Genomic DNA, 20,969 nt, shown 5'->3' with positions numbered 1-20,969 from the left:
CCAGGTCTGCTAAAAAAAAAATTCTCTGTTTGGCAAAGAAATTTTTGCAAATTCGGACAAAATATATGATGGAAATACAGAGAAAAATGACAGATCTGAAAATAATGACCATACCCGATCTGCAAATCGGGGCCTCCGAGTTCTGATTTGCAAAATTTTTTTGCCTCATGGTCGAATTTGGGCCAAGGTAGCCATGTTTATAGCTGATTTTCAGTGATTCATCATTTTGAACAAAATGGCAAGGTTAGATCTAGCTTTAGACGCTCCCAATTTTTACAGTACTCCAAATTTGGGTTGAGGTGATGAAGCAAGCATGGTCTCAAATGGCTATGTGATGAGAAAGTCTCCAAGTTGCTCTAATACCATGTAGGAATTTTCCTAAGGGAAAAATTCACCCAGGAACTAAGAACTCAAACACAAGCACACAATAAACTAAAGAGAGAGAGAGTATGATCAGAATGACAATGTAATCAGTATGTCATGATTCATGCAATGTAAAAGTACACTAGGAGTGCTTGTATATAAAGGCCTCTAAGATACATCTAGAATGCCTCGTAATCAGCATCATGATAAGTCATACAACTAAGAACATGTCCACTAGATATGGGTTATCCTCCATTGAGCATGGAAGTAAGTGCGGTGATGAGAGGATAAGCCTACAAGGGTGTGACACACAAAACAGTGTTGTAGACACCATGTGCTAAAATAGAGTTGTGTACTCCTGTGTTGTCAATATGACAACTCAAAAAGGTGCACAAACTCCTAAGTGTCTCACAAATCAAAATAATAAAATAATGCATTAACCTAAGTAAACTTAAGTAAGTGTAATAAGTGAATACTTATTTACACCAACAAATATACTTAAGGGAGAGATTCATGCTTGTTGATGAAGAGGATTTAAAAAGATGCGAATGTATGGGGGAGATTAACACCTTCCTAGTGTATGGTTACATTCATGGAAAAGATGAATGGGCGATCAATTGAAGTATATATAGATGCATCTAGTATTCATGGAACATAAATGTTTTTCATCTATGTTGCTAGTAATGCCAAAGAGGGAGATTTTTAGCATGAATGATGATCATAATCCTATGGGGGAGTATCCTAGAAGTGTTGGAGACATTATTCAGTGGTTGTGTGTTGCATTTGCGACAAAAAATTTATTGATGTCAACATATTGGTTGTTTTGTGATGTGTAGTACCTGCCCCTAGATCACATTTCTGTTGTCATTGTCAAATTCTCTTAGGCTGATTTTGTGCATTGATTAGTTTTAGAGATATTGGATTTACAATATTATGATATTATTTCATGACTTGGATTAGTGATATATCAGTGATGATTACTTAGTTGATTTCATTTCACGTGTTTTTAATGATGTCTTGATGATTCCTAATTAGTAAATGTGTTTTCTTTCGTAACAATGTTAACATAATGTCTTTAATGATGATTATGTTGTATTGATAGAGTTGCATTATTACAACTGAGCATTTATCTTAGATTGGTGATTTTTATACTTACCCCATACTTGCATGTGTATGGTGTGCGTGTTTATTTTAGATTTCTATATGACATGTTTGATGTGGTTAAGGGAGGGAGTCATAGCCACCTGCTAGTTAGGATCTACACGATGAACCACTCTGTGCCATTGCCTATTTAGTTTAGATATATATTATATACATGTACATGCTCATCTTTTATGCAGGATGTAGGTACTGGGCATCGACTTCCCTGAATTGCCAAGATGAGCGTGCCTAATTAAATATACTCAAATGGTGAGAATGGGAAGATAATGACCAGGTCCAATCCTAGCCATAGCCTATAATACTTGTCTTGCAAGGAGGACTTGTAATAGACTGTCTACCCTTTTTAAAACCCATGAGCATTTTGTGCGTATGTTGTTTTGTGAGTCTTTGATGAATTTTCTGTTAATTAAGTCTAATTAAAAGATTAAATTAATGACTTAATTTAATAGAAATTATTATGACATTTTAATATTTAATTATATTTAATTAATTGAGAAATTAATTAAATAAAAAGAATGAAATTCGAAGATAAAAGTTATAAGTTTAAATTTTAGAACATGATAATATTTATTTAATTTAATAATAATATATTTAGAGTTCATTTTTAAATAAAGCTAAATGTTATTATTATTTAAGTTGATAAATATTTTATCAATTAAGTTTTGAAAATAAATTAAGAAGTTGAAAGATATTAAATTATGGAAAGGATTCAAGTTCAACTGATGCCTACATGAGACTATAATATAGGAAATTAATTAAAAGATAAAATAGGTGAACTTAATAAAGATATTTTAAAGTGGACATGAGATTTAAAAGTTAATAAATTAATTTAAAAGCGAAGTCAAGTGAAAAATTAAATAAAGTAATTTAATAATTCACTTAACGTGCATGAAAGGAATAATAAAATAATATCTTAATTAAAAAAAATTAATTGTGCGTTAAAGAATTAACTAAATAAAATAATTATAATTTTGGAAGTGGTGGTGATAGAAACCCTAAAAGGTAATTAGATTCTAAATTAGAGGGTTTTCAGGTCATTATTGCACACACAGGTTTCAGGGAGCACAGTTTTGGAAAGGGAACAAAGAGATCTTTGGAAGTTTGGAAGGGCTTGGATTATCAAGGGTTTCACCAGATTGTTAGCATTAGATCAAGGTAGGGTTTGTGAACCATTATAGAAATACTTTTGGATCTTTGTCTTCTTCGTGCTTGTTGAAAATTGATTTCTCAAATCTTATTGTATGAATATTGCCACCCTTCGTTCTAAATCTTTTGCTATCAGATTTCATCTGTGAATCCGGATTGAAAAACTATTTAGATAACCTCGTTCTACAATTGAAAGAAAATTAGTATTAAATTGAGATTTGGGTTGAATTAAAATGGAATGAGAAATTTAAATTTGGAAAGGGTTTAATTGTGGAAATGGAAATCTTAAATTGAAAATCTGATTGGTTCAACTTATATTAAAAACAAAATTTTAAAAATATATATAAAATAAAATGTGATGGGGGAGGGATTAACCCAACCCCCCTTACCTCCTTTTAATGTGCTACCGTGTTTAGGCATACTGCTGCACGCAGGCATTGCCTACGGCAGCAGTCAGCCTGCCACACGACATGTGCCATATACTGTGGCCGACGACCCTTAATCGCTTTTTTTTTTTTGTTATATTATAATTTTTTTTTAAGTTTATTTTTAATTAAGGTTTATTTATATGTATTACTATTTAATAATAATTCCACATAAACTTTGTTATTATTTATAATTTTATTAATGAATTTTAATATGTTAATTTTAGTAATATTCAATAATATTTTTATTAACAAGTTTTATAATGTAAATTATATGATTATATAGTAATTTTGTCTAATGAATGTTATGATGAATTTATTAATATTTATTAGTTTAATAAATAATTAATAAATGAGTAAGATTATTTTAATTCTATATTATTAATTAGTTTAATTAAGTGAAATTTAATTAAAAGTAATTAATATAAGAGAATACTTAGTGGAATTCATAATTATTTTAATATTAATGATATTGACTTTAATGAAATTGAATTTTTTTATTTATTGGGAGAAAAATCATTACTATTTTAATAATTAATTGATATTGTATAGATGGGGGTAATTTTATAGTTCATCCAAGTTAATGAATGAGTTGACTTGCAGAATAAACTGAGAATCTTATAACTTGAAACAAACATTGAACTGATACTATAACCTTACATTTAACTCAACTATATGATTTTGAATCAAACCCAAACTACGAAACTGTATTGTTTTGCTTATACTATCTTTGCTTTGGGATTTTGGTGTTGATTAGATGTCGACAAGTCTAGGACGTACAACAGAGGTTTTACAAAATTTCTTTGATACTATTTTGTAGCTGGATGTCATAATGTGTTTTGTGATTCAAATTGAGATTATATTTATGAGATTTACTTGTGGAGCATTTATGTGTTCTTGGATGGGAGAACCATCTTATTATCAGGTTGCCTATTAAGGAACTGAGTTTGATCATTATGGGTGTTGTGGTATGGGACACAACTGTGTTTTCATGTGTTTAAGAGAGGTTGTCTAGGTACGTGACTTGGGAGTGGCTTGCAATAGGGGTTCGGGACCCAAAGTGGTTAGTACCAGGGTAACCTAATGCAAATTATGTAATAAGTGATAATCTAGTAATTAAAATTTATGGGGGGAAACACACTAAAAAGATAAGTTAGAGATATTTGATCCACCCATGCCTTGAGTGCTTGTATAGAATAAGGATGGGAATGGGATGAGTGCCTCATCTTCTTGAGAGGTCTTTTTGATTTTTACATGTGTGATGTTGAGGGTCCGAGGTCTATTAAGAGATCAGTCCAGGGTAACTCAAGCAGCCATGTGATGACACTCCCTAGTATGTAGCCTGAGTCTCCTCTGTAGATTTTTTGTACCTCTGGTGGTGTACTTATTGTTGGATGTGTTTATTGTGGTTATTACTTTCATTGATGATGATTGGTGATTCATGGATGATGTACTCTTGATATGTTTTTTTTTGACTTGAGGTGATTATCTTTCATTGACTTTATCTTATGATCTTGGTATTTGGTTTATACTTGGTTCGTGTATGATGTTTGGTTATGTGGTGTTGGTATTGGATTGAGTGTTCTTACTTTTGGATTATTTTATCTTCTTGAGTAGCATGTGTTACCTTTGAGGTAGTTTTGGCTATTAAGGGTACCTTGCCTAGGAATGTTTGATTAGCCGTATGAGGATCATTCATTATCTTCCCTGCACGGTGAGAGTGGAAGCCTGACTAGGTAACCACACGATCAGGAGGTAGTGTCTTCTTACCATTTGGGTTCCCCTCACATTGCCAACTATTGGATGTTCGTTGCAGAAGATGTACCTTTATCATTCATATTTCTTATCTCAGAGACTTCTTTTCAATTGATGTATATATGTTATCATGCATTTTGATGTATTGTATCTATTCTCACATACCCTGCAACATGTGTAGTGGATGTTATTAATTGCATGTACTTTCATGGTATTGGTTATACTTATGCTTTGCTTATGCAATTATGTATCTATTATTTCTTTGTGATCATGAGACATTGTACTTGAAACTTAAACTAATTAATTTAAATCTATTAAATGTGACTCAACGTAAAGGAACCCTTGAGGAATTGAAAACTGTATCTGTAATCACTACCGTGTATTTGATGTGTATGTTCATATTGCTTCCGCATTAATATTATCTTGATGTTGTTTAAACTTTAAAAAATAAAATAGTTCAGTAAACATTGTAACATGTTAGGTTTATTTCTCTTGGGTTCCCGAGCGGGGTGTTACATGATGACTGGTAATGTTGTAGATAGATATTAGTTTAAGCATTAAAGATCAGATTATGTGCACTTGGATTTCATTCTAAAGTATTTATAGATGTTGGTGTATATAGGTATTTACTATTTACACTTACTTATGTTTACTTAGGTTAATGCATTATTTAATTATTTTGCATTATTTTATTATTTATTTAGGTGAGACACTTAGGAGTTTTTGTACTCTCATAGAAGTATGCAACTCTAATTATGCACATGGTGTCTACAACATTAGAGTTTACATCATTTACTAAGTTTCCATGTAGACAACATAGTTATTGACACTCCTAATTTAGCACATGTTGTCTACACCATTGATTTACATGATACACCATTCTAGGCTTATCCTCACATCATCACATTTAATTTCGTGCTTAATGGAGGATAACCCATATCTGGTGCACATGTTCCTAGTTGTATGACATTGATGGTGCTGACTTTTATGCATTCTAGAAGCTCTTCTAAGGCCTTTAGATACAAGCACTCCTAGTGTACTCTTGATATGGCTAGTATGGCATATTGAATGAATATCGTCATTCTGATCATACTCTCTCTATTGGTCTATTGTGCACTTGTGTTGAGTTCTTAGTTCCTAGGTGAATTCTAGCCTAAGCCAAATTATTACAATAGATGGTATAGCTGAGAGTGGATCTAGAAATATGAAGACTTTATAGAGTTATGAATAATTTAGTGAAGCTAGATTTTATACAATGTTTTTGAAAAGTAGGTACTATTGTTTGGATTCTATCTCCTAATAGAGATGGAATTTGGTTGAGTGAGATAAGACAAAGGTTGAAGACATGTTGAAGATGCATTGGTTAATCACACATAATCATATGTTCAATGAGTGGAACTTGATGAATACTTGAGCTGATAGATACATGTAATTGTGAAAAAGTGTCATATTGTAATGTAACATGTATTGCAATATCTTAAGTTAGTTCTATATTATTATCTTAAATTTGGAAAGCTTGATGGATGAATCAATAATTTACTAGAGGACTTTGTATAAAGGAAATGCTATTTTTGTTTGGTAAAGCATGGCAATGAAAGTGTAATATGTGATCATATCTATGTGATGCATTGTTTGAGCTTACATGCAAATATCTTTTGGAACATAGGAGAGATTGGTGCAGTCGAGGCACATGAAGCTTACAAGGAACTATATTTGGAGAGATAAGTTTTTATTGGATATTTGTTGATGTACACTTGTATTATTCAATGAAGATAGTACTGAAATTGTTTGGAAAATGGGTCCATCTATCTTCCTTTCAAGTCCTAATAGCCTGGTTGAAATCTCCTAACATGGGTTCAAGGTCTCCTAATATGGATGATGTGTACTAGCTATATTTAATTGACTCCTAAAAAGGTCCATTCTTTCACAAGGAACTTTTATATTAGTACATCATCTTGTGGGTACCATTCCCATCAAGCTTTTCCCTTTGGGTTTCTATAGTTAACATATTTGGTGTTGTTGTATATGGTTATCTTTCTATGGTTGTTGCATCTACTATTTACATGTTTTAGAATTAGTAAATATATTGAAAGTTTTTAATAGAATAACTTTATCACTCCATCCTCCCCTCTCAGTTATCTTGGTGGACTTTTATTTCTAAGATGGGATCATTTTTGTTTGAGTTGAGTCATGAAGGACTCTTTGTAACTAGTATTTAATAGCGTCTTTGGATACTTGAGCTTATTACACAACATAATGAGATAATTTACATAATGATGTCTTTTTCATTGATGTCAATGGGGGAGAGAGTAGTACATGAGAAATATGTTATGATAAATATTTCTCTATGGGGGAGAGATATGCTTAAGGGAGATATTCATGTCAATTGATGATGATGATTTGAAAATATTATGATGTATGGGGGAGATTAACACCTTCCTTGTGCATGGTTATATTCATGGACAATATGAACGAGGGAGAATTTTTAGAAGATATACATTTCATTATTATTTATGGAAACATATATGGAGTATATAGTGGGAAAACTCTAGAGCTGTGTTATGGAGAAGATAACTTAGAAAATTATCTAAGTGTCACAAAGATTAACTATCAGTAGAGACACCTTTTTTATAGGTGAGGTTCACACTGAGTGAGTTGGCACATGTGCACTTGAATGAAGTTAGTATAGAGTATGAGGATCCTATATTTAAGACCACATTTTTAGCATGAATGTTGATGATATTCATATGGGGGAGTATCCTAGAATTTCTAAAGGCATTGGAGATATTGACAACATGATTATGTGTTGCATTCATAACTATAGTTTTCATTGATGTCAACATAATAAAAAGATCAAAAAAGTAGTGGACAATGTTTGAGATCATATAGATCAAGTATTGAAGATAAGGTGAAGAAAGTTGAAGGCTGGTGTGAGTTATTTGCGATTTATAAAAGATAATTTGTAGACAGAGTTACTAAGAAGTAGTTGTTTGGATTATATCTCTTAACATAGATAGAGATAGAAGGCATGCTGATGATAATGTTAGTGAGTGCATAGAGTTAGAGGTTGCGTGTGTCAGAAGTTGTAATTACTATGAGTTGACAACGTTTTGTTATTAAGAAAAGATGTATGTGGCATTCATCTTAATGAGGTCCTATTGTAATTATAATTGGGAAGGCCTCAAGGCTAACAATGAATTATTTTGAGGATTTGGTATAAATGAAACTTTTTTTCCTTGTGATAAAGAATGTAGTGAACAAGTGTATGCGATAAGTTAAGTACATTAGTAAATGTGAGTAAATGGTCAACGAGATTATTGTGATGCATGTTTGTGGATCTAGTATTGAGATATGAGAAGTATTTTGTTGTGGAAGAGGCACAGTAAGAGGATAGATCAAGATTTTGAGTTGCTAAGATTAGTTACATTTTTATTATTCTAAAAGAAATAATACAAAGGCCAATTGGATAGTGAATTTAGTAGTCTTGCCCCTGAAGATATTTGGATAGTGGGTCCTTTTGTGGTGTAGTAGCACCCATCAGAAAAAGGAAAAATAAAAGTCTCCACAAGGATATAAGACATTTAATTACTTATCATGATAATTCAAATGTATTTTGAATTTATTTGAGTCAATATGTAAGGCTAAGTAAAGCTATTTGTATTGAATTGTCAAAGGACATAGTATGGTCATATTCAAGATAATCCTTTGAAAGGATAGTAATATCCTAAAATTTCATGAGTAGTCTATTTTTACATTTTATTAAGGATTTATAAATTTAATAGCTTTTTATTATTATAGAAAATTCAAAAGAGTCAAATATGTAATAAAATATTGTCATAAAATGTTGACAATATGAAAAGTTGATGTAAAGAGGAAGGAAAAGAGTCATAGATGGTAGATTAAAGGTTATAGGACTTGGAAAAGATCTAAATATGATGTATTGGACATGATTTACATGGAATATACAAATTTTAATTTTTGGAGAAGTTTTGAGGAGAATTGAAATGAGAATAATTCTTATGTTAATTTTCTAAATTATTTTTCTAGAAATTTGACTTTTTTTGTATTGTTATGAACACATATGAGAATATAAAGAAGAGTAAGTTATATTTTCAGAAATTTATGAGAGTAAAATTTAATGTGGTTTTTGTTTGGTTCAATTTCATCACAATTTGTATAAGTTATGGTCATTTTAGTGAAGGCATGTCTAAACTTGTTTTTGAACTAGTGGTTTTGGAAATAGTGTTACAAGTTTCATTCTACTCATTTTATAATTTTGTAACTTTGATAAAATAGCTATAACATATACATATTCACTTTTATAAAAGAAAGTCCTCATATCTATCCATTTGTAGAAGTTATAAGTGAATCTTTAATGAATTTTGATGTTATGATATTGCTATCAGGATTTAACTGTGTGATTTGGAGTCAAACTCATTGACCCATGTTAAATCACACAGTTAAATCCTGATAGCAATATCACAATTTGACTTACTGTGGAAATTATCTCCTACTTATCAATTTTGATGTTGTTTTAGCTTTAAGTTTTCCCAAAAGAAGTTTCCAAAGGTGTATCTCTACATCATACTTGGTATCAGAGAAGTAAAAGGTTTGGGATAAGAGAGGATAATGGCTTTTACAAAATCCAAAATAGAGCTTGTAAAGTTATTAGATAAGTTTATGCAAGATGATAAGAAAGAGAGAGAGGAAGAAGAGAAGATGAAGCAAGGAAGAAGAATTATATAGAATGAAATAAAATATAATAGATGGAATGATAAAACTACATGAAGAATATGAAGAAAGGATGAAAAAACTAAAATAGTTATTTATAATAAAAGGAATAAAAAAGATAGTATTTTGGAGCAGCCATTCATTAAGAGTACAAACATATGTGAGGATGAAATAGATATACTTTATACTAACGTAGAGAATATTTATCCATTGGAAGGAAAGAATGAACAAATTTTTGTTGATATGATTTTCTATCAGAATATTGATGAGATAGTGATTGGAATCTCCTCACAGTGATTTAAAGTCTCTTAGTAAGGAATGATATGTATGTAATGTATTTATTAGATTCTAACAGAGTCCATCATCTCACAGGGAACTTATATATTGGTACATCATTTTGTGGGTACCATCACCACTAGGATTTTCCCTATGATCAAGGGTTTCCTTAGTTAACATATCTAGAGTTATTGTGTATGTGTATCTTCTTATGGTTGTTGTTGATATTGATCATATTTTTAAGTTGATAAAAGTTGTATTGATCTAATAACTAAATTACCCCCTCCCCCTCTCAATTATCTTGGATGACTTTACTTTCTAACAATTGATATCAGTGTGTCAGGTACTTGAAGGAAATGATTAATAACTTAAGGAGATCAATAACAGGTCATTTTAGAAAAGAAGGTCCTAAATTTGATGAACTTAACAATGATAGCTAGAAAGAGAAGATGAAGACACATATGCTATGCATGGGTCTAGGATATTGGGTAACCACAAAAAATGGGAAGACTATTGTGGAAGAAAGAAAAATTCAAGAATGTATAGAAGCTTAAAGAGATTTGTTCATGTGTAACATGCTTGCTAGAGAAGAAATTTTTTTCAGCTCTTCCTAAAAATGAGTTGTTGGCAATATGGTCAATTAGATGTCTTGGTGGTTTTCATTTATGACAACATACATTCAACAATTCATTTATGCATTTAGAGATAGAAAATTGTCTAAGTGTTAGATAGTCTAGAATAGTACAGAATACATATCTTAAGAGTATGGACATTGCGTAGATAGTTATCTTATGTAAAATTGAGGAAAGGTCTATAACATTTTCATGATGATGTGTACCAATGCACATGTATGTATGAACAATATGACATAAGTTATACTATGTTTAACAATACAAGTATTTAATAGTGCAGAACATAACATGGCAGTAAAAGTTGTACAACTTTAGGAATTATTTTTTGGTTACAAAATAATTACCAAGTTATGTTGAGCTTACTATATGGATAATATTACATAAGTTATTTTATATTATGTCAAGTGTGTGAAGACATGAAGGCCAACAGTGCAAAGTTTTGAGGATGTGCAAGGTATAAGTAAAGATCTTATCTTGCACAGATATAGGGGAAATTGAGTGGTTAGATGAGACATGCTATCTATTGTGAGAACTATCTATGATCCTTATGTGATACAAAATATAATGTACAATGAGAGGAAGTGCGAGTTATAGTAGCAAAGAAATTATTGTATGTATACTTATCTTGTGGAGGAATTGAATTCTATAATTGCATGTTAGGGTAGTGGGCTCTTTTCACATACATTATAATTGATCTATTCCTAATATGGTTGAAGCTTCTAACAAGGCCTAGTCCTCTAACAAGGACTTGAGACACTATATGTACTTCATAGAATCCTAATAGGGTCAATATCCTTAATAAGATCATTTTGTTTAGTGAATCATCTAGTGGGTATTGACCCCACTGGGGTTTTACCTTGACCAAGGTTTTCCTAGTTAACAAATAATGGTGTTATGAGTTCTATATGTGCATGGTTATATTTACTATTCAGCATTGTTAGTTTACTTTCATATGCAAGTTATAAAATAATTAACAATATTAAATTGTGGGAAAAAAATTGTAATATACTAATTCACACCACCTCCCCCCCCCCCCCCTTCTCAATATTATCTATTTCTAATAATTGGTATTAGAGCATGGTTACTTTGAAGAGGCTTAATATCTTGAGTAAGATCCCAGTAAATATAGAACAATTGAAGAAGAATCTTGAAGAAATTCTTGAACAAATTGACCTTCTTATTAAAGAAATAGATAACTTGAAAGATAGATACAAAGATGCACAAGTTTACATTGGAAAAATAAAAGATGAAATTGATGATCTTAAATCTAGTAAAGAACCTTTTACCCAAATAAGTGTTAATGATGATACAAAAAATCTCAAGAAAGAAAATGAGATCTTGAAACATGATTTGAATATTGTTGAGACTAAGTTGAGTCTTAAGGTTAGTGGCAATAAGAATGAACTTGATCTAAAATCTAAAAATGCAGAACTTAGATCCCAGTTGAGTCAAGTTACATCTAAATTAGATTCCATTAAGACAAGGCATGCAAAGTTGAAAAAATACAACATCATTGTGGAAGGAGAGCTAACACAAGAAAAATAGTGGTTAGAGAAAATTTACACAAGTTCTGAGAAAATTGATGAACATATATTTCATCAAAGACCTTCTTATGATAAGACAAGCCTTGGATATCTTCTTGGAGAGAAGCCAACAAATAAAGATGAGAGTAGGACAAAACTAGATCCCATAGTAGAAATCCCTAAAGAAAATTTTAAATGGTTTGATGAAGTTGAGAGACTTGAACACACAGCGAAGTCTATTAAACCTAGAGTAACTGAGCAAGTTGAAGAACTTAAGCAAGATGATTCATCCAAATAAGTAAGACATAAATTCAGAGGTAGATGCTATATATGCAATGAAGTTGGACACATGAAGATAGATTGCACAACTAAGTCTTTCAAACCTATTACTAATTTATGTTGTTATAATTGTAATGATTATGGACATAAGGTAGTAGAATGTAATAAACCTAAGTTTGTTAATAATAATATGAATAGTAGAATGTTCAAGTATGATAACCCTATAGGTAATAGAAGAAGTAGATCTCAAAGTAGATCTAATGATGGAGAGAAATATAATGGTGAAAGTAAGTAGTTTGTTTGTTACAAATGTAATAACCATGGACACATTGCAAGAAATTATAGAGCACCTGTAAGTCAAAATGGAAGCAATCAGAGGAATAATGCACTTGTATGTTAGTTATGCAATAACTTAGGACACACAACAAGATTTTTAAGAATGGATAGAAGAAACTTCAATAGAAACCCTAATCACAAAAGGAACAACAACTAGAATGATAGGAGGAATGAAAATGAAAGAAACAACAATAAATAGGAAGTAGTCAAAGAACATATTGAGGATTTCAAAGAAAAATTTGTGAAGGCTAGTAATCCAGAGAGTTTAGATACAATATTGGAAGAGAAATTATTTGATGCACCTTATGGAAAGATGAAGTCACAGGTTGTTTGTGACTTAAACTATTTGAATTGAGCTACTATAGAAGCAACAGAGCATCAGTAGTCACAACTGATGTTAAAGAGTGAGTTAAAGATAGTGTAATTAATAGAAGGTAGAAGAGATAGAGAGAAAACTATGGATTATTGTGTAAGTCTTAAATTGATCATAGTAAGCTCAAATTGTAAGATCAAGGTTACTAGTAAATAGAGACAGTATTCTAAGTTTGTGGTAGATACACATTTATTGTGTATTCTATTTTGAAGTGGTTTAAAGATCATGAGCAAGATTTGATGTACCACTTGTTCATGAGAAGTGCCTTGAGAAAATTGAAGAGTGATTTGATAGCAATTGAAGTGCAAAGTTAAGCTTGTGAAGTTGAGAGTTGTAAAAGCCCTAAAATTGCAAAATTTAGGTATTTTATGAAGTATTGAATCCAATGCATTATAGCATTTTCAATTATTGAGCAATGGCTAGTCAAAGAGTACATGATGTTAGTGACATACCAAGGTATGAGTTCAAGAAATACCCATTTTTTTCTTTATTAAATGATATTGTAGGTGCATTTTTGCAAGTTCCAAAAAATGTGTTACATGTAGAGGATATAAGAAATTATATACATTGCAAGATTTTTTAGAAGCAATAGTCCACCAAGATAAATAAGGGGGGGTGGGAGGTGAATCAGTTATCCAATAGTTAAAACATTTATCTTCTTTAAATTAACTTAACCATTCAACAAAAGTAAAAAACAACCATACAAAGATGCACATAGACAATTACAATAGGTTTGTTGACTAGAGAAACCCACAATTAGAGGGAAAACCCAGGTGGGAATGATGCCCACAAGATGATGTACTAATATAAACATTCCTTGTTAGAGGATGAACCATGTTAGGAGTCTATTACAAAATTTAATACATATGAGTCCTTATTAGGAGACTTTGAATCCCTATTAGGAGATTCCAACCCTATTAGGAGTTGTCCCAATCCTATTAGGAGTTGTAGTACAATGTATGTAATATGAGCCCACTGCCCAAACATGCAATTTCAACTACAAGAAGAGATCACTACTCAAACAAGCAATTTACTATTATGTTCTTCATGCCTTTGATCTATCAATCAAACCAATCACTATCAAACCTTGTAGACTAGGTCACAAACCTCAGATCCAAATATCAAGCCTTGGATCACTCAACAAAATGTTAGCAATGAAGTCTCCTTTACTCCTGCTCTCTACTTCTCAACTTCGCATTCCACTCTTGTAATACTTACAAAATTACTTTTCCATGTCATGCTTGATAAAGAAAAATGTCCTTCCTTTATACTAAGTCCATAAAAAAATTCCTAGAGTTAGTTGTTAGACCTTTTGAATTAATCATTATAGGACCACATTAAGAACACATTACACTTAGTGATAACATTAATCTTCTACATTGTAACTTGAATAAATTTCCATACACATAATATTATGACCAAAAAACTTAGCCACATCATCATCAAAATGTCATCTTCATATGGTCAACCTATACTCTCAGAATAATAGCTTTGCTAAGAGATATAACAAGTTTATCAGAACATATCTTTATAAACTCTATCTCAAAACAGACATCACCAAAGCTTACATAACTTCTTCCAGACTTAACATTTCTTCTTGTGACATTAACTACATATGCTAGATACTTAGAATTATTTCCCATAACCTTGGATAGTGAGAATAGTCAACTAGCCATCCCTATCAACTTGATCTTTCTGATGTTCTTCTATCAGATACTACAGAAAATTGCTATATTGACATCAATGATAAACTCAGTCATGAATGTAACATATCATAATTGTAAAATATCTACAATACTCCCCCATAGGAATATCATCAACATTCATGCTTCCAATAATCTCTCAACAATCTCCCCCTTTGGCATTGATGGCAACATAGATGAATAACATCTAGTTCCAGGAATACCAAGAAAAGACTATCCATCTTTCTTTTTAAATCCTCTTCATCAATTATTCTCCCCTATTGATATACCTCAATGTGCTTTCTATCAAATTTTCATTCCATGTTTTATGTCTTTTGAACATGCCATTCTTTGTCATGATGTTTTTCATGCCAAACTTCTCCCCCATTGACATCAATGTCAAAGGTTTCAACAACCATCAAACTTTGCAACAACTGATTCTTAGTAGCTCAAGTTTCCAAAGACACTATTCAAAACAACATCCAATAGGATTCCTAGATGACTCTATCCATCTTAGATACTCCCCCATACATGAAACATTAGCATTCAATCCAAAAAAACAATGGTACTTTGTTACATTGGACTAATGCACTCTTGCATCTTCTACTCTGATGTAGGAAGGGGCATAACCCCTAACATACCTCACAAATACTCAAAAGTCTCTTTGGGAAGAGGCTTAGTGAATATATCTGCAATCTACTCTTTAGTGCTCACATACTCTAATCTAATTTCCTTTTCTACAACTTTGTCTCTTAACTTGATTGCAATTTTTTGTTATTGTAACACATTATGCTTCCTCTTTACTTTGTGATGTATAATCATGCTTCTTGCTTAGCCAAGAAACCAATCTTCCTCCAAGATAGAAGGTTCCACCACTAGTGTTGTTTTTGTCATCCATACTGCCTGCCCAATCTACATCAATATAAGCACTTAGAGTAAAATCATTAGATCTATCATACCACAATCCAAACTTAGATGTTCCCTTTAGATATCTAGATATCCTTTTGACTATTGCATAATGTGCTTCTTTGGGATTAGCTTGGAATCTTGCAACAATTCCATCTGCATTCACTATATCCTACCTTATGTGAGTCAAATATTACAATCCTTTGATCATAGATATGTACTTCTTTGACTAAACAGTAGGTGTTTCATCCTTTGTAGATAACTTGTGTCCAGTTACCATAGCTATTCTAATGGGTTTGCATGATTCCAAACCAAACCTTTTTAGTATATCATTCTAATACTTAGTTTGAGAAATAAAGATTCATTCTTTATTCTATACAATCTGTAATGCTGGACAATATTTCATTTCTCCTATCACACTCATCTCAAATTCTTTCTTCATCTCTTTAGCAAATTTCTTACTATCCTCATCATTTCCTCCAAATATGATATCATCAAAAAATATTACCAAAATAATCAAACCATCATTAGTTTCTTTCCAATACAAATTACTATCTACCATACCTTTGCTATATTCAAGCTTTGTCAAATGCTTGTCCAACCTTGCATACCAAGTTCTGGATTCTTGCTTTAAGCAATACAATGTTTTTTTCATTGTGCATACTATTTCCTTATCATCTATCAAAGGACAACCTTCAAGCTGCTCTATGTACAATTCTTCTCCAAGTTCTTTATTCAAAAATGCTGACTTAACATCCATTTGATACACTTTGAATTTCTTTCATGTTGCATAGGCTAGGAATAATCTTACTGCTTCTATTCTAGCCACTAGAGAATGGGTCTAATCATAGCCTATTCCTTCTCATTATGAGAAACCTTTACACATCAATCTTTCCTTGTTCCTTACAACTTCTCCTTGCTCATTCATCTTGTTCCTAAATACCCATTTAGTTCCTATCACATTCTTGTCTACTGGTTTGGGGACTAATTCCCATGTCTCATTCTTTACTATTTGATCCAATTCCTCTTCCATAGCTTGTTTCCAATAATCATATTTACATGCTTCATCTGCATTCTTAAGTTCAACTTGAGATATCAAACATAGTTCTTCATTAACCTTGCTTCTTGTCATCATACATTTATCTCTGCTTTCGAAGATATGCTTGAAAGGGTGATTCTTTATCATTTTCTTTCCCAAAGTAGGTATTGCTATCTCAACTCTTGGCTCTATTGAAGGTTTGAAGCTTTGTTCTCTCCTTGGGTCTCCTTCATTCTAAAAATCATTATTAGTCTCAAGACATACTTCATTATTCCTTGGCTTAGTAATAGCATCATCATCTAAATTGTAATAAACTATTCTCTTGTATCCTCAAACTCTCATAAATTCTCATATTTGCACTTTCCATAATAGTCTTAGTTCTCAAATTATAGCATCTATAAGATTTTCTTTTCAATGAATAACCAAGAAAAACACCTTCATCACTTCTAGCATCAAACTTATCAATATCATCATCTCTTTTGATATAACACTTAGTCAAAAAAAATTCTGAAACACTGAACTGTAGGTGAGTGACCAAACCATATTTCACAAGGGGTATTGTTTGTGTCTTTCTTGACTTGCACTATGTTCATAGTGTAGACTGGTGTATTCACTGCTTCTCTACAAAAAAATCTTGGATACATCTTTCTTAGCTAACATATCCCTTGTCACCTCTATAACTGATCTATTCCTTCTTTTTGCAATGTCGTTCTGTTTAGGGGTTCTCAAAGCTGATAATTGTCTTTTGATTTCATTTTCTTCACAAAACATGTTAAACTCATTTGAAGTAAATTCTCCTCCTCTATCTGATCTTAAACATTTAATCTTCATACTAGATTCATTCTCAACTCTATTCTTGAATATCTTAAACTTCTCAAATGCCTCAGAGTTCTCTATAAGAAATGCAACCCACATCATTCTAGAAAAGTCATCAACTATAATCATAAAATACCTTTCACCATAGAATCCTTTAGCTTTTGTGGGAATTCTAAGATCTGTGTGTACAATCTCTAATTTTTTTGTAGTAGTAAATTTATTGTAGTGAAAGGCATTCTATTATACTTTGCCAACACACATTCCTTGAAAATTATGTTAGTAGGCTTTACAATCTTAAGCAAATATAATGAAAACATCCTACTAGTCTTCATAATACTGTCAAATTTTATTTGACAAAATCTCTTATGCCATAACCAACTTTCATCTACCTTTGCAACCAAACATGTCATTTTAGTAGGATTAAATTGAAATACATTACCTCTAGATCTAGTTCCTATTCTAATTACCTTTCCATCATTATCTTTGATCATGCATGTCTTCTTCATGAACTGTAACTAATAACCTTTGTCCACTAGTTGTCTAACACTCAAAAGATTTTGCTTCAAACCGTCAACAAAATATACATCCTCAATTTTACCATCAAGATTTATAGATCCAATACCTTTAACTTGGCATGTTGCATTGTTCCCAACTCTAAAAATGTCTCCATCCTGACTTTTGAAGTCAAAAAACTTGTTCATATCACCAATCATATGCAGTGAACAACCACTATCAATTATCCAATCTAATTTCTTTTCAACTTGTGATACCAATGTTACTTTTTATGGACTTTCTTCTTTAATTTCCATAAATTCAATTTCATCATCACTAGCACTTACTACTTGATCATTAGAATAATTTTCATCATTTGCATACAAACAATCTCTGTATTTTCTAGGTTTATAATTTCTTTTGTACTTTTTCTCTCTTTTAGAATACTTAGATGCATAATGACCATATTCATCACAAGTCCAACATTTAAATATTTTCGTACCTCCTTTTTCTCTTCTTACTAGAAGGTCTACTCCTTCTTAAATCCTTCTATCCTCAAATTTTCTACTTCTAGAAAAGTCTCCTCTAGCACTTATGCTCCTTGATAAACTAGGTTGAAGATTCAAGGCATTGAAAGATATCTCTATTCTAGTCAATTCTTTCGACTATCTAAGTTCATTTTCAATTGCTTCAAGTCTTCCGAGCAATGTCTCCTTTGTGAAATATTTGGTACAAGATATCAACAACTGTATCATTTGAAGTGTTGGCTTAAATGGTGGTGTTAAGCTCTTTAATATCTTCCATATAACCTCATCATCTTCTTTGATTCCTCCTTGAGATCTTAAACCTACAGTAATTTTTGATATTCTTCCTACAAATGTTCTTACAAATTCATCTTCCATCATCTTAGCATCTTGGAATGCACAAATCCAACTTTGTAGCCTCAACTTCTTAGAATGTTCATCACCTTCAAAATTGTCTTCCAAAGCTTTCCAAATCAAATGTGAAGTAGCAAGTGACTCTACCTAATTGTATTCAATTTTATGAAGTGCAGTCAATAATGCTTCTCTAAATCTCATGTCACACATAAAAAGATCTCTTTCTACTTCAGGACAAGTTTCTAAATCCTTTTCAATAATCATTGTCTTTGTTTTTTTTGTCAATATCCAATCCCAAACCCATATACAATATATGTGTCTTCATCTTTTCTTTCTAGCTATCATAATTCGTTCCATCAAACTTTAGACTATTATTCCCAAACATGCGTGCCATTGATCTCTCAAAGTTGTTAAACTTTATCTATAAGGACCTAATGCTTTAATACTAATTGTTAGAAACAATAGTCCACCAAGATAAATGGGAAGGGGGAGGGGGGGTTTGAATTAGTTTTTGAATAGTAAAAACATTTAGCTTCTTTAAATAATTTTAACCATTCAACCAAAGTAAACAACAACCATACAAAGATGCACATAGACAATTACACCAAATTTGTTGACTAGGGAACCCTTGATTAGAGGGAAAACCCCGAAGGAAATGATGCCCACAAGATGATGTACTAATATAAATATTCCTTGTTAGAGGATGGACCTTGTTAAGAGTCTATTAAAACATTTATTACATATGAGTTCCTATTAGGAGACTTTGAATCCCTATTAGGAGATTCCAACCCTATTAGGAGTTGTTCCAACCATGTTAGGATTTGTAGCACAATGTATGCAAGATGAGCCCACTACCCAAACATGTAATTTCAACTACAAGAAGAGCTCACTATTCAAACATGCAATTTACTATTATGTTCTTCTTTCCTTTGATTTGTCAACTGAACCAATTACTGTTAGACCTTGTAGAATAGGTCACAAACCTTGAATCCAAATCAAACCTTGGATTACTCAGAAAAACCTCGGCTATGAAGTATCTTTCACTCTTGTTCTGCTTTGCTCAACTTCACATTCCACTCTTGTACTACTTACAACATTACTTTTCCATGTCATGCTTGATAAAGGAAAATGTCCTTCCTTTATACTAAGTCCATAAAACAATTTCCTAATTCAATTATTAGACCTTTTGAATTAATCATTATAGGACCACATTTAGAATGCATTACACTTAGAATCTTCCACCACCTCATCACCAACATGTCTTCTTTGTATCCTCAACCTCAATTCTCAGAATAACAACTCTACTAAGAGATATAACAAGTTTACAAGAACATGCCTCTTTAAACTCTATCTCATAATAGACATTACCAAAACTTACATAACTTCTTCTAGACTTAACATTTCTTCTTCCAACATTAACCACATATACTAGATACTCAAAAGTATCTCCCATAAACTCAAATAGTAAGAACACTCAACTATATATCCATACCAACTTGATCTTTCCACTATTCTTCTATCAAATACCACAGCAAATTGCTATGTTGATAATAATGACAAACTCAATCATGAATGTAACATATCATCATAGTAACATATCTAGAATACTCCCCCATAGGAATATCACCAGCATTCATGCTTCCAACGATATCTCAACAAGATTGAGAGCGTAGGAGATTAGGAAATTCATAAGGATTTAGGAAAAATGTGCAGTAATGACTAAACCCTGATGTTTGAGTATGCACACATTGAAGAATTGAATTTGATGAAGTAAATTTTCTACACAAAGTTTGATAATCATGAGTTGACTAGTATTATCTTAAGAATAATACATGATGATATATTTTGGTTAGGTGATGTGTAGATTGGCATTGATAATGACCTAATCCACAAAGTAACATGATTAAGCAATGATGGTTGTAACCCTATCAATGAAATAAATGTCAGAAAAATGGTTAAAACCAGCCTAAGAACCAGGTTTGATGGAAGAAACATGATAATTGATCATATCCAAGATAAAGGTGTTAAGTTATTTGCTAAGATTTTGGGATACAAGTTTAACCATGTGTCAAGGGTTAACTTTGTACTAGCTAGATTTTTTCATGCAACATATGTAATGATTGTTGAAAGGAGGAAACTAAACTTATGCGATGTTA

This window comes from Cupressus sempervirens, chromosome 11 (genome assembly GCF_028749045.1).
Source record: "Cupressus sempervirens isolate cs-2001-9-10 chromosome 11, ASM2874904v1, whole genome shotgun sequence".
In the NCBI taxonomy this organism is placed as follows: domain Eukaryota; kingdom Viridiplantae; phylum Streptophyta; class Pinopsida; order Cupressales; family Cupressaceae; genus Cupressus; species Cupressus sempervirens.
Note: the sequence above shows the minus strand (reverse complement) of the source record.